Source organism: Phyllostomus hastatus, unplaced genomic scaffold (genome assembly GCF_019186645.2).
Source record: "Phyllostomus hastatus isolate PE091 unplaced genomic scaffold, TTU_PhHast_1.1 phas_scaffold_501, whole genome shotgun sequence".
Taxonomy (NCBI): domain Eukaryota; kingdom Metazoa; phylum Chordata; class Mammalia; order Chiroptera; family Phyllostomidae; genus Phyllostomus; species Phyllostomus hastatus.
This window is the reverse complement of record NW_025334033.1, coordinates 50,852,136-50,864,062: the sequence shown is the minus strand read 5'-3', so window position 1 is coordinate 50,864,062 and position 11,927 is coordinate 50,852,136.

Below are 11,927 nucleotides of genomic sequence, written 5' to 3'. Positions count from 1 at the left end.
GCTGCCTCTTCCTGCTGCCGGAGTTGGCAGGGTCCAGGCTAAGACTCAGAGAGAGAGAAGGAGAGAGAGAGAGATGTCACTCTGAAGGGGATCTCAAGCAGGGGAGGGGCTGTGGGCGGAGCTGCCTGTGCAGACTTGGGAGCTCCAGGCTGGGTGCCACCTGCCTCCCCAACTCAGACTAAATATCCAGCCCTGCAGGGAAGTGAGACATTCTTGGCCTTGGTCTGGCCGGGCCTCTCTGGCTTAAACTCGCCTTCCTCATGGAACCGGGGCTGCTGTCTGCCCTCGGCCTGTTCTTCCTGTTCCTCACCCCAGGAGCTCAAGCTGATTGGCAGACTTATCCAAGCATGGAGGGTAGGGCACTGGCCTTGGGAAGCAGCCAAGAAGAGGGAGGGAGTCCGAGCCAGAGACCCAGGACAGACACGGAGTCAGAGACTGTCTGAGAGCAAGAGACAGAGTAAGACAGGCATTGCCATAAAGGCAAAGAGATGGAGTGACTAAAAACAGAGAGAGACGGGGAGACAGAGAGACAGAAGCAGAGACAGACGGAGGGGAGGCCGGGAGAACAGACGTTTCCTACAGGAACACAAGAGGAAGAGAAATGCGAAGGAAAGAAAAAATAAGGAGAGACAGCTGAGCAGACTGAGTGCTGAGCTGGGGCTCCCGTGAGGTCTGAGCACAGCCTTGCCCTTCAGCCTTCGGTAGGGAAAGGAAGGAATTCTCCAAGGTGGGCCTTAGGCGCTGGAGCAGGGACTTCCAACAGCTCACATCTGCTTTCCATCTGGATCCCACTCATGGTGGATTTGCATCTCCAGACTTTCTCTCCAGAGCCACAGTCCACTCAAAACAAACCAGGGCTTTTTATTTGTAGCTGCAAATCCATGCAGACATCTGCCGTTCTCTTGGGCTGTGTGGGCCCTGCTGGCCCACGGGGAGCTGGTGGCAGGGGGTGGAGAAGGGGAGCTTTGGAGGGGACATAGTGTTCCCCTGGCTGGAGAGGCCTTGGAGTTCTTGCCTAAGGGATTTTGAAGGCACCCCAGGGCCACTGGACCTCCCAGACCCTGCCCCTGAGGCTGCACCTGGTGTGCTGGTGACATGGCTTCTGCAGGCGGGATGCATCAGCCATTAAAGCAAGCTACACGCTGTCCTTGACAAATGGCTCTTGTGTATCCCAAAAAAAAAGTTTGTATTAAAAGCTAGTAAATAGACTCTGTAAAAAAGCTCAGGCCAAAGCCCCAGGTTTGTTTTTGTTGTTCTTACGTAAACACGCAGCTGAGAGATCTTACAGCATAGGTGTCCTTCCTGTCAATCTGACGCGTGGCCGCCGCATTTTCCTGCCTGTTTCCTTGCTCTGGTTCTCCCGCCCTGTGCCCATGCTCCACACCCCTAGGACTTTGTGACCCTTCTGCTACTCCACCTGTCCGATTACTGCCTCTCCTCATTAGTCTATTCATTTATTCATCCATTCACTTGCTCGTTTCACCATTCATTCAATAGTTAATTTATCCAACCGCTGATTTCTTCACCCAGTGTTTATTGAACACTATGCTAGGCTGACAGACCAGTTGCTACGGACTGAATGTTTTTGTCCCCACAAATCTGTATGTGGGAGCCCTAATCCCCAGTGAGATGGTGTTTGGAGGTGGGGTTTGAAAGGGTATGAGGGTTAGATAAGGTCATAAAGGTGAAGGTCCCATGATGGGATTGGTGTCCTTGTAAGAACAGGAAGAAACCAGAATCCTCCCTCTCCCTGCCCTGTGAGCACACAGCAAGAAGGTGGCCATCTCTAAGCCAGGAAGAGGGCTCTCTCTCACCAGACACTAGCTCTGCTGGCCCCTGGGCCTTGGACTTCCCGGCCCCCAGACTGTGAGAAATAAATTTCCACTGTGTAAGCCACCCGGTCTGCGGTGTTTTGTCATGGCAGCTGGAGCTAAGACTCCAGTTCATCCAGAGGCAAGTCTTACACTGAGTGAAAGTGAACACGAGAGGGTTAGAGGACAACACAAAAAATGTCCTAAGTCAGTGTTCGAGGGAGTGGTTTAGACAGAAGATTCCCTACAATGTGGTGGAGGGAGATGAAAATCTCAAGCAGAGTGGAAATTTGGGTTCCCCTGGTCTGGCCTTGGCATATGACCTCTACCAGGACATAGAGGTAGGAGGACTCAAGCATCCTTGAGTCAGCCCTGAAGCTGCCCAGGCCTGGAGTTCCGGGAAGGCCTCGGGGACAGGATGTGACCCTCAGTGTGACTTTTGAGGCTGGGGATGGCTTGCTTCTGCTGGCCATCAGGGACTGAGCAGTGCCCCTCGGTCCTGCTGGAGAGGAGGATGCAGAGCCATGAAAGGCAAGACTAAGGGCTGGGAGTTCAGCCAGACTTGCCGGGAAGGAGATGCTTGGGCATTCGAGTTTGGGGGCAGGGGCCAGGTAAACAGGAGGCAAAGGCTTCAACTCTGGAGAATGGGGGCGGGGAGGCTGATTGTTGTCTGGGAGCAGGATTCTTCCTGGAAAGGGAGCAGGGGTGGGTGGCCCGGAGGTGGGCAGTGGGATGGGGTGGTGACATACTTGTGTGTGGTGGATTGTGCTCGCGGACAAGACAGGAAACTAAGAAGTACTCGGAGCGGGGCCTCCAAACAAGCCCAGCTGCCTGCTCAGGTGTGAGCTTTCGGAGGGACTGAAGTGAGCCCGAGACTCCGTCAGTACTGAGTAGTTAAAGGGAATGTATTGCCTTGGGTAACTGAAAAGACCATCACTGGACAGACTTCAGGCCCATTCTTGACTCAGGGGCTTGAACCACGCCATCAGGACTCAGTTTGCCCTTCACTCTGGACTCCGCCCTTGGTGATGGCAGCTCATGCTCAGGCCACCCCCTCCCCGCCTCAGCTCTTAGCTCACAGGTTCCTGCCCACAGCCCTCGCTGTGGCTAGGGCAGTGCAGTGCACTGGCTGGCCGGGACCTGGTTCCCGTGACAGCACCGGGCAGTTACTCAGAAGAAAACGTACACTTCTACCAGGAAAGGGTGAATGGGTTTGGTGGATGGCAACAGCTGCTCTCAACCTTCACTGTTGTCTTAAAAAGTATCACCATCTTTTGTTAGGGTTGGACTATTTTTATTCCAGGAAAATGTAAGCTCCCTGAGAGCAGTGACTTTGTCTCTTCTGTCCACGGACAGAACCCCAGGACTGACAACAGTGCCTCCTACCAGCTCGATAACTAATGGCTGAATGAATTCAGCCAGCTGAGCTCATTCCTAGAAGCACCAGACTTCTGGCTATTAATTCTTGCATGTTTATGTGTACCACAAGCTGTTCTAAACAATTTAAACATTTAAACTAACTGAGGCATTACTCAACTTCATGGCAGGTGCAGTTGCTATCACCTGCATTTTACTGATGGGGAAACCGAAGCACGGGGAGGTCATACAGTAAGTAACAGAGCTATGGTTCAGAACCAGGTTTCTGGCTGCAGCACGTGCACTCTTGCGCCCTCCGTCGTACTGCTCGGTAGGTGTAGAAAGTCCACGAGTTGGACTCCCAGGGAAGATGGATTTCCCAGCCTATGATTTCCACAGGCACTATTTCCTTTGTCTTTCCTTGACCCTCAGAGGGAAGCGGAAGTGAGAGATGTGGGGGGGGGGGCATCAGAATATTTCCTGTTCCTCTTCCCAGCTGAAAATTGAATGGGATAAACCTTCTTAGTTGGGGAATCACAGAGGGGCTGAGCACCTTCTCTTTCAGTCCTCCATTCATTCATTCAAATATATGTACTGAACAAAACGATGCCAGAACACCCTGTGGTGCTGGAAAAGAAGGAGGTGCTAGGAGAAGGGTGGGGGAGTCAAAAGGACACAGGAGTGAACTGTGGGAGCGCCCAATGGGTGGGGCAACTTGAACAAGAAAATCAAATGATTACACTATTAAATTATAACTCATAGAATAAAATAAATAGCCACGAGTCCCCACTGAAGTAAGAAAATGTAAAAAAAGGTGGGGGGACACAGTACAACATTTCTTCGCAAAAGAATTCTAATTAATAAATATAGCAGTAATGAGGGAAATACAAAATCACCATTAGGGCCAACACATCAGCAGCGCAGTAATTGCTGTAGGCCAGCGCCACCCGTGAGGGATGCTAAAATCAGTGGGAGAAAGTTGGAGGAGAATCAGCATGTTTGCATAGTCTCAAAGTCTTCCCACACCAAGAGAGGTATTTATTAATTCCAAAGGGAAGGAGAGTAGTCATTTTACAGTACAGACACAGTGAGAGAGCCCTGGGTAACCAACCATGTGGTCAAGGTCAACATCATCAGTAATAAAACATGCCCCCATCATCACTTCTGTGGGGTCCTTACCAAAATCAGATAACCTCAATCTAATCACATTAACAGAAGACCTGGGAAACTGTGTGCTCAGCAAATACTAGCTTTTTCTAGTTTAGGGTGTTGTGGTGGTCGGCATTCCTGGGCGCACAGTGAGGGCCCTGGGTCCTGGCTTCCAATCCGGACACAACGCTCTCAGTCCTGACCCCCTGCCATTTGTTGACCCAATCAGGAGACTGATGTTGAAAGCAGCTAATGCCGTGTGTTTGGGGACTCTGAATGGTTCCTGGACATCGTATCAGCAGCATAAAGGGCGCCAGGTTACAGCCACGCTAACGAGGAAAACAGGAGCCCAGTGCTTGCCAGAGGGCAACAGAGGGAGCCCGGCCCTTCCTCCGAAGGAAACACTGTCTGCCTGGGGCTCTGGGCTCATGTGTGTTATGAGATCTGACTTCCCTCACTCCGTTTTTTTAATTCAGGATAACTTTCCCGCACTTAGGTCCACACCACCTGCAATATAGCCCAGTCTCTAGCTTGGAAATGGGGTTTAAAATGTTTGGAAGCTCCCTGTTCATCAAGCATGCATCTTGAAAATTCAAAGATTCTCAATATCTCCCCATCCCCCCTGCCTCTCTCCCTGTCCCATTCAGAGTATCCACCACTAACTAAATAAGAGCTAAGATCTTTACATTCATTTTCTCATTCCCTCATTTTGACAGTCTCACAAGGTAGGTCTTATTCAGTCCATTTTTACAGAAGGGGAAATAGAATCTCAGAGAGCTCGAGGTATTTTCTGCAGATCACACAGCCTCAGCAGGGAGCAGCTAGAACGTGATTCCAGGCATCTGGCACTGGCTTCTTTGCCCAGTGCTCCCAGGGCCATGTGCCCTGTGCCAGATGAGGGGCAGGAGGGAGCAGTGAGAAGGAAGGAGGCTACTGTGGCACAATTCAGCCTCGGGCCAGCCTTGGCTGATGAAACCACCTTCCAGGGCCCAAGAGACTTTTCTCTCAGTAGCTCCTCCTGATCTGGCCCAGAGGCACGTGCCTTTGCCTCCCCCTTCATCTTCAGGACCTTCCCTGGCGGTTCTGCTTCACCTTTGCCCCTTGCAGGGCTGCAAAGGGGTCTGCAATGCCTGCATTGCCTGGCCCCTGCTGCTGTCTCCAGGCTTATGGCTGCTTGTGGCTGCTTTTGGCTTCCGTCCCAGGACGAGCAGCAGACAGGCCAGTGAGGGTCTCCAGAGAGTCCAGAACCCCTGTAACCCGGAGGGGTTAGTTGGATGAGGACCAGCTGGGCTGGGGCAGGGAGATCTCATCCTCAGCTCTGACTTCTGCTTGCACCTCCTCTTCCCATCACCAGCTTCTATTTCTGCTTCCCCAGGCTGAAGCTGGTGATCTGTTTCAGGCCCCTCCTCCCTGGGCCCCTTCCCCTGCAGCCCTGCTTCCAGAGCCAGCTCACTGCTCTTTTCTCCAGCCGGCCTTCCCTGGTAGCTGTCAGCTGTCCGTCTAGCCAGGGGCAGTAGCTGCAACTATTCCCCGGGGCTTGGGAAAATACCCCACACTTGACCCTGACCCCCGGGGTGGAGAGGAATGTTGAGGCTGGAGCTTGTGTGGGATCTGCTGTCCTGGCAGGAGGCCTTCCTACGCCTCAGGGTGAGTAATGGGGAGGGGCCAAGCAGGGTCAGGGACTTTCTCCTAGTGTGGTGGGAGGGGGTGAGGGGAGACAGAGGGCCTAGGGCAGGCAAGGGGCAAAATCCCACCCTAGGGGCCCATCCTCCATCCCCCATGTCTGGCTTTTGTGGCTGTCCCCCTCCTTCTTGAAACATTAAGATGTGCAGTGTTCTTGGAGCTTGTCGCTGGATCACACCACGCCAGTTTTCTCTCCAGGGAGGCTGGATTAGGTGCCCAGAGTTAATGGAGAGGGCACTAGGGGTGGATGGCTGTCCAGTCTCACTCTTGCCATCTGAAAATGGCAAGTAGGGCCTGATTAGTGGTTTTGAAGCTCAGTTCTAATAAGCCCTGTGGTTCCTCAGAGGCCTCAGAGGCTGCAAAGCAAGGGATCTGTGTGTGGATAGTGGTGGTGGGGAAGCTGGTTGGGCCCCTTCTCAGCCAGAGCAGCCCCAGGGTGCTTCAGAAGGGAGTGGTGTGGGCAGTAATGAGAAGAAAAGTAAAGAAATTGCAAGAAAGGGAGGGCGATAGCCCCTCCCCCACCGCTGGAGGAGCAGGTGGCCTGGGGAGGACCACAATGTGCTGGAGGAAGAAGGCAGTGCCCAGTATCAAATCCCGGGGTTTGGCTCATCCCTGGGCGTATACCAGCTCCGCTTCCAGCAAGCTGCCTGGGGGGTGAGAGGTGGGTAGCCACTTAGGCCGCAGTGACCAGGGATCTCAGGCCAGCTGTTTCCTTCCCTTTGAACTGGTGGCTGACCCCGTGCTGTCCCCAGACTGTTCCAAGCAGCCTGGGAGACTTCCAGGCATGCCTTTTGCAGGCCAGATGTGTGTCCACTGGCTGTGAATTCTTGCATGGAGAACAGGTGGGTGGTAATTACTCTAGCAGGAGCCAAGGGTGAGTGGAAGCTAAGGAGACAATTCTATCGAGCTGTCAAGAATAGAAAAACAGTCTTCTTTCCCCGAGCTTGCTTTTATAGGGGAAAATGGAGATGCAATCCAGGGCTGGAGCAAGAGCCTTGGCCCCCATGGCAGATTCTAGAGTGTCCTGGAAATTCCCATACCCTGCCCCCCATCACGCCCCTCCTCCCTAAACGGTACGCCATGTGTGGTGAGCATCTGCTATATGCATATGACCAGCACTCTTTTCTCTTCCTTGGACGACATAAACCCGATTTTCCTCTGGGAAGTCTGCCTCTCCTATTTCAGGCATTCCTGGTAGGGCCAGCAGCCACGGGGCTTCTCCCAGCCCTCCACCCCCAGGACCTCATGGGCTTCCATCAGACTCTCTAGTGGGAAATTGGCTTCTGGGGTAAGGTTGCTGCTGATCACGGCAGGTGGTTGGCTTGAAATCACCCAAAGCCAGACAGCCCATGGGTTCCTGCTGCCCAGACTCCCAGAGCTGCCCTGGTCCCTGGTTTCCCAGGCCTTCGAAAACCTTTCTGCTCCCAATGGTTTTTCTCCTGTGGAGACCTGAGCTCAGGGAAGGGTCTACACCCATCACAGACACTTGAGAGTGAATGAAAAATTGTCTTGCTCTCCTCTGGGTGGATGCATTTCCAGCCTTATGTCTACATGTTAACTGAACGCCCTTTGCCTCTTGTTTCAGGGAAGGGAAGTATTCATGAAGAGGTGGAAGGCTTTGGGGACAGAGTGGGCTTCCCCCTAAAACACCCTGAAATGAGCCCTGGCCACTTCCACCCAGCTCTCATCACTCGTGCGCATTGGGAATTGGCTTGGCCCAGCGTGGGTCTGTCTGTTCAGTAGCTGTTTATATCTGCCCTCCACATCTTAGCCCCTGATACTCGTTAAGTTTTATCCCCACTGGAATTACTTGCTTCGAGCTGTAAGATCTTGATTCAGCTCAACTAAGCACCTACACTGTGAAAGGTCCAGAGCCATTTGTATCTGGGATAAAATGTGCTTGTTTTGATGTGTGCAGTCTAGTTGAGCAAACACTCTCCCCCACTTTGGCTCCTGCGTGAGCTGAGTGCTGTTGGAAAGCTTAGCCAATTCGCCCTGGGACCACAAAGGAGGGGGCGCGGCAGAGAGGAAGGGCCAGGCTTCCAACCTACCTGGCTTCTCTCTCTCGGTTTGTGTACAAATTAAGGTTCTTCAGCTGCAAGCAGCAAGAAGGACTCTGACTAACTGGTGCATGAAAAAAGAATGGGGCTGCTAGAAAGATTTTAAAGAGCAAGAAGAACTGAACAGATAGGAATCAGGAAGGTCAGGAATCTAGGCAGTGATGGGGCTGTTGGCCCCAGGAACCCCTTGGAGTATGTCTTTTTTTGGGAGCTGCCATTGGAAGGTTCTGTTATTATTGTGTAGGGGGTCAAATCATGGGAGAAAATCTGGCCAGGTTGGGTCATGGGCCACATGGCAGGTATTGCAATTGGCTGCCCCATCAGAATGATCTAGAAAATGAAAGGATGGTTCCCTAAAGGGAAAGGGCTGCTGTGACCAGAATAAGAGAGAAGAGGGTTGCTGGGCAGATAAAAGAACAAGGCCCACCTTAGTCATAGGCTGGAAGGGACACCCCTGCCTGTTGGGTCCACCTTTGACTTGGGCTGTTCCCATGACAACCGGAGGACTGTTGCCAAGGAAAATCACTGCATGCAGAGTGGGCTCAGTCTCCTCCTCATGATACAGGTGGATAAACTGAGGCCCTAAGATGAAAGATGACGTGTCCCCGGTCACAGCGTCAGTTCTAGCCTCCAGCCTCCAGCCAGTGACGAACAAGATGCACACAGCAGGTCAGACTGGACCCACAGGCTGTTGTTACTGGTAGGAAGTTTCCATACCAGAAATGGAGTGAGGGTGAGGGTCCCTGTGGAAGCCACTGGGAGGGATCCTAGGGCTCGGCACGTGAAAGTTTGATGCGAATGCTCCATCCAGGTTTGTCCAGCTGCCCTGGCTGCACCGTGGAGCTGGGAGACACAGTTGGCTCCCTCACACTCCCACCGCCATGCTCAGGATCCAGACAGAGAAGCCAGGATCCTGGACCCCTGCGAGAGTGACCTGTCTGGGGCTGTGACGAGCTCCTGGCTCTAGAGGGGCTTTGAGAGCTGGTTCTGGGGGCCCCAGAGGGATGTTTCCTCTGGGACCCCAGGACGGCCCACTGCAGAGAATGCCAGGCTCAGGCCTCTGTCTTGGCCCTGCCCCACCTCTGTCAGGCCTAGCCAGCTTCCTGTAGACCCAGACAAGCTCTGTCCCTCTTGGTGTTCACAGTCTGTGAACACATGTGGCCTTTTCTGCCGCCCTGCAGTGTCGGGAGGACTGGTCCATCCTGCCTCCCTTTCTTAAATTCATCAGACCATCCAGCTTCTGTTCAGTCTCTCCTCAGGGCCTGTGGCTACAGCTGACGATCCCCCTGGGGCCTCTTTCCTCCCCAGGGTTGGCAGGGCGCCTCTGCAGTCCCTTGCCATTGTGCTTTGGCATCTTTCTAATCCCTTTTCCCCCCAGGAGGTCTCATTTCGGCCTCAGTGGATCCGTTCTCACTGCCCAAGTCCCTTCTCCTGGAAGGTCTGGCCTCCAGCTTGAGAAACCAGGGTGTGGACATGGGATAGGCCCTCTTTCCATCCTGCTCTGTCCTCTCCTGTCCAGCTGGCATGAGGAGGGCCTCCACTGCTCACCTCATGCTGGGACATTTCCTCTCTCTTCCAGCTCATTAGTGCAGGTACAACTGGAGCCAGACCGGTCTCCTGCCCAACACTGAGCTCACGGCCCAGCTCGGGCGGGCCCTCTCCTGCACCCCTGCCCTAGCACCCTGTGCTTCCCAACCCGTCTGGAGCACTGGGCACACAGCGAGCAGCCCTCCCGCCCTCGCCTGCTCCAGCGCATTCTCTCTCTCTCTCTCCTCTCTCTCCCTCTTTCTCTCTGGCTTCCCCTGGCCTGGCCCTCTTTCCAGGGTCTGGAAATGGGGAGGCCTTTCTGCTCAGGGATCCCATGCCTCCTCAGTCAACACCGAGCCAGCACGAAAATCCATAGGTGGGTTTTATTGGGGGCAACTGGAAGAGGTTGTGACTCCTACGGCTGGATGGGACTTCCTCAAGCCGTGTAGCTGTCCCCCTGGTTTCTGGGAAAACAACAGCTAGACCATCCCAGAGCCACAAGGATCTGATCAGTTTTTAAGGACAGCTGTCTTCTTCCCCTTTCTTGTCTTTAACAGAAGGAAATGTTTGTCACATGAACAAGAGATGTAAAATCTCTTGTTCTTTCTCCCTGCAAAAGCTCACCTACAAATCTTGTGCTGAGCTGGAATAATTTCCACTGCAGTCTTAGTCAATAACTCTTCACACTGTGAGCATAAAGAATAAATGCTCAAAAAACAAAGCAAAACCAAAAACACTGTCTTCTGCATTAAACAAACAAACAAACAAAACAAACACCTTAATGTATCTGGAGACCTGGTGAAATCTTCCTTTGCCTCCTTTTTCTCTGGGCTCAGGGGTTTGAAGACCTGTCTTCCTGAGGGCAGATACAGTGCCTTGAGTGACCTGGCCTCTCCAGAACTCAGGTGGTGGGGCCTGTACCTCTGACCTAGGTAAGCCCTGAAATACATTCATGGGTTGTGCAATCAATGTGGTCACAACTGGCACTTAAAAAAAAAACAGAAGAGAGGTAATAGGGAACATGAGAACACAGTGCACATAAGGGTAAGCGGTTCCAGTTACAGCTACGTGCCCTTGTGTAGTGCACTGTGTTGTAAGATGCATTCTTACTGCGAGCTGTGGTTTCAAAGTCTAAAGCCACTGCTCCCAGCGGACTTGCACTGGAAGTGGAGGACACGGTCATCTGCAAGCTTGCCAGGCCCTGGGACGCCCTGGAGGCCAGGGCGTGCGGAAGGAGAGAGCAGAGAAGGCAGGCCCTGGAGCGCTCTGCCTAACTGAAGCTGTGGGGGCAATGCTGGATGGTTGTGGGGGAACAGAGAGGGCGTGGATGGGCTGCAAGTTCGATGCCCCCTGAGATCCCTTTGGCTCTGAGATCCTGCTGTGGCCCTACCTTCACACTGTAGCCCGTCACACTCTTCCTCAACTCTTCCTGCGTGCTGGGAGGGGGACTCAGGTCGCTTGGTTCTGACTCTTTGTGCCACAAGATAAGGTATTAGGAACGGTTGCTTTGGTTACTTGTCACATGGGGCGCCCCTTGTGACCGCACGCGCTGCCATCCAGGGATCAGTGTTACCGTTTATACAATGAGAAGCACAACCATTGCTGTCTCTTCCTTCTTCCTCCTCCAGCTGTGGTTCACATCCAGAGGTCAGAAAGAAAGACCACTGGGTTTTACGTCATATTCAGAAGCACACGCTTAGCTCTGCTGCCCGCCTGGCTTGCTACAGTCCTGGGCACTTGGGGGCAATTGCCCTCCTACCTCAGAATGCATGACTGGCCAGCTCTGTGAGGGGGCCTGGCCCATAGAGGATGGCCAGCAAATGTTTGCTGGACCAATGGATCGCCTCTGGCAGCACTGCTTTTTCAGGTATATGGTGCAGGCTGTGACGGTTTCCTCCTCCTTGCCATGGAGCCAGAGCTCATCTGGAGCAAGGCCAGCAGCTACAGTCATGGCCATTGGCAAGTCAGGCCATGCAGAAGCTCCACACGGCTTTCCAAGTCCTTGAAAACAAGATTCTTCCAACTTCTCAATGTTGTTTTTTATTTCTACACCATGATTGCCATTCCTGGTAGGTGACTGAGACAGGGCATTAAACAAACAAACAGAGCCCCAGTTAAGGGAGCTGCATGAATGTCTTTTTGAACCTACTCTCATGATGGTTCCCCCTCTTTGCTGGTCAGGAGATATGCAGATACCGTTGCATTTCAGCTTCTTTTATTTCTCTCAAAGGTGAAATAGTAGTATATATTTTAAAGGGATGGTGATTTATGGGTGCTCCTCGTACTGTGAATTCACATGAGTTTAACATCTTATATCCTCTCCTTCCCAAGTCTTATCTCT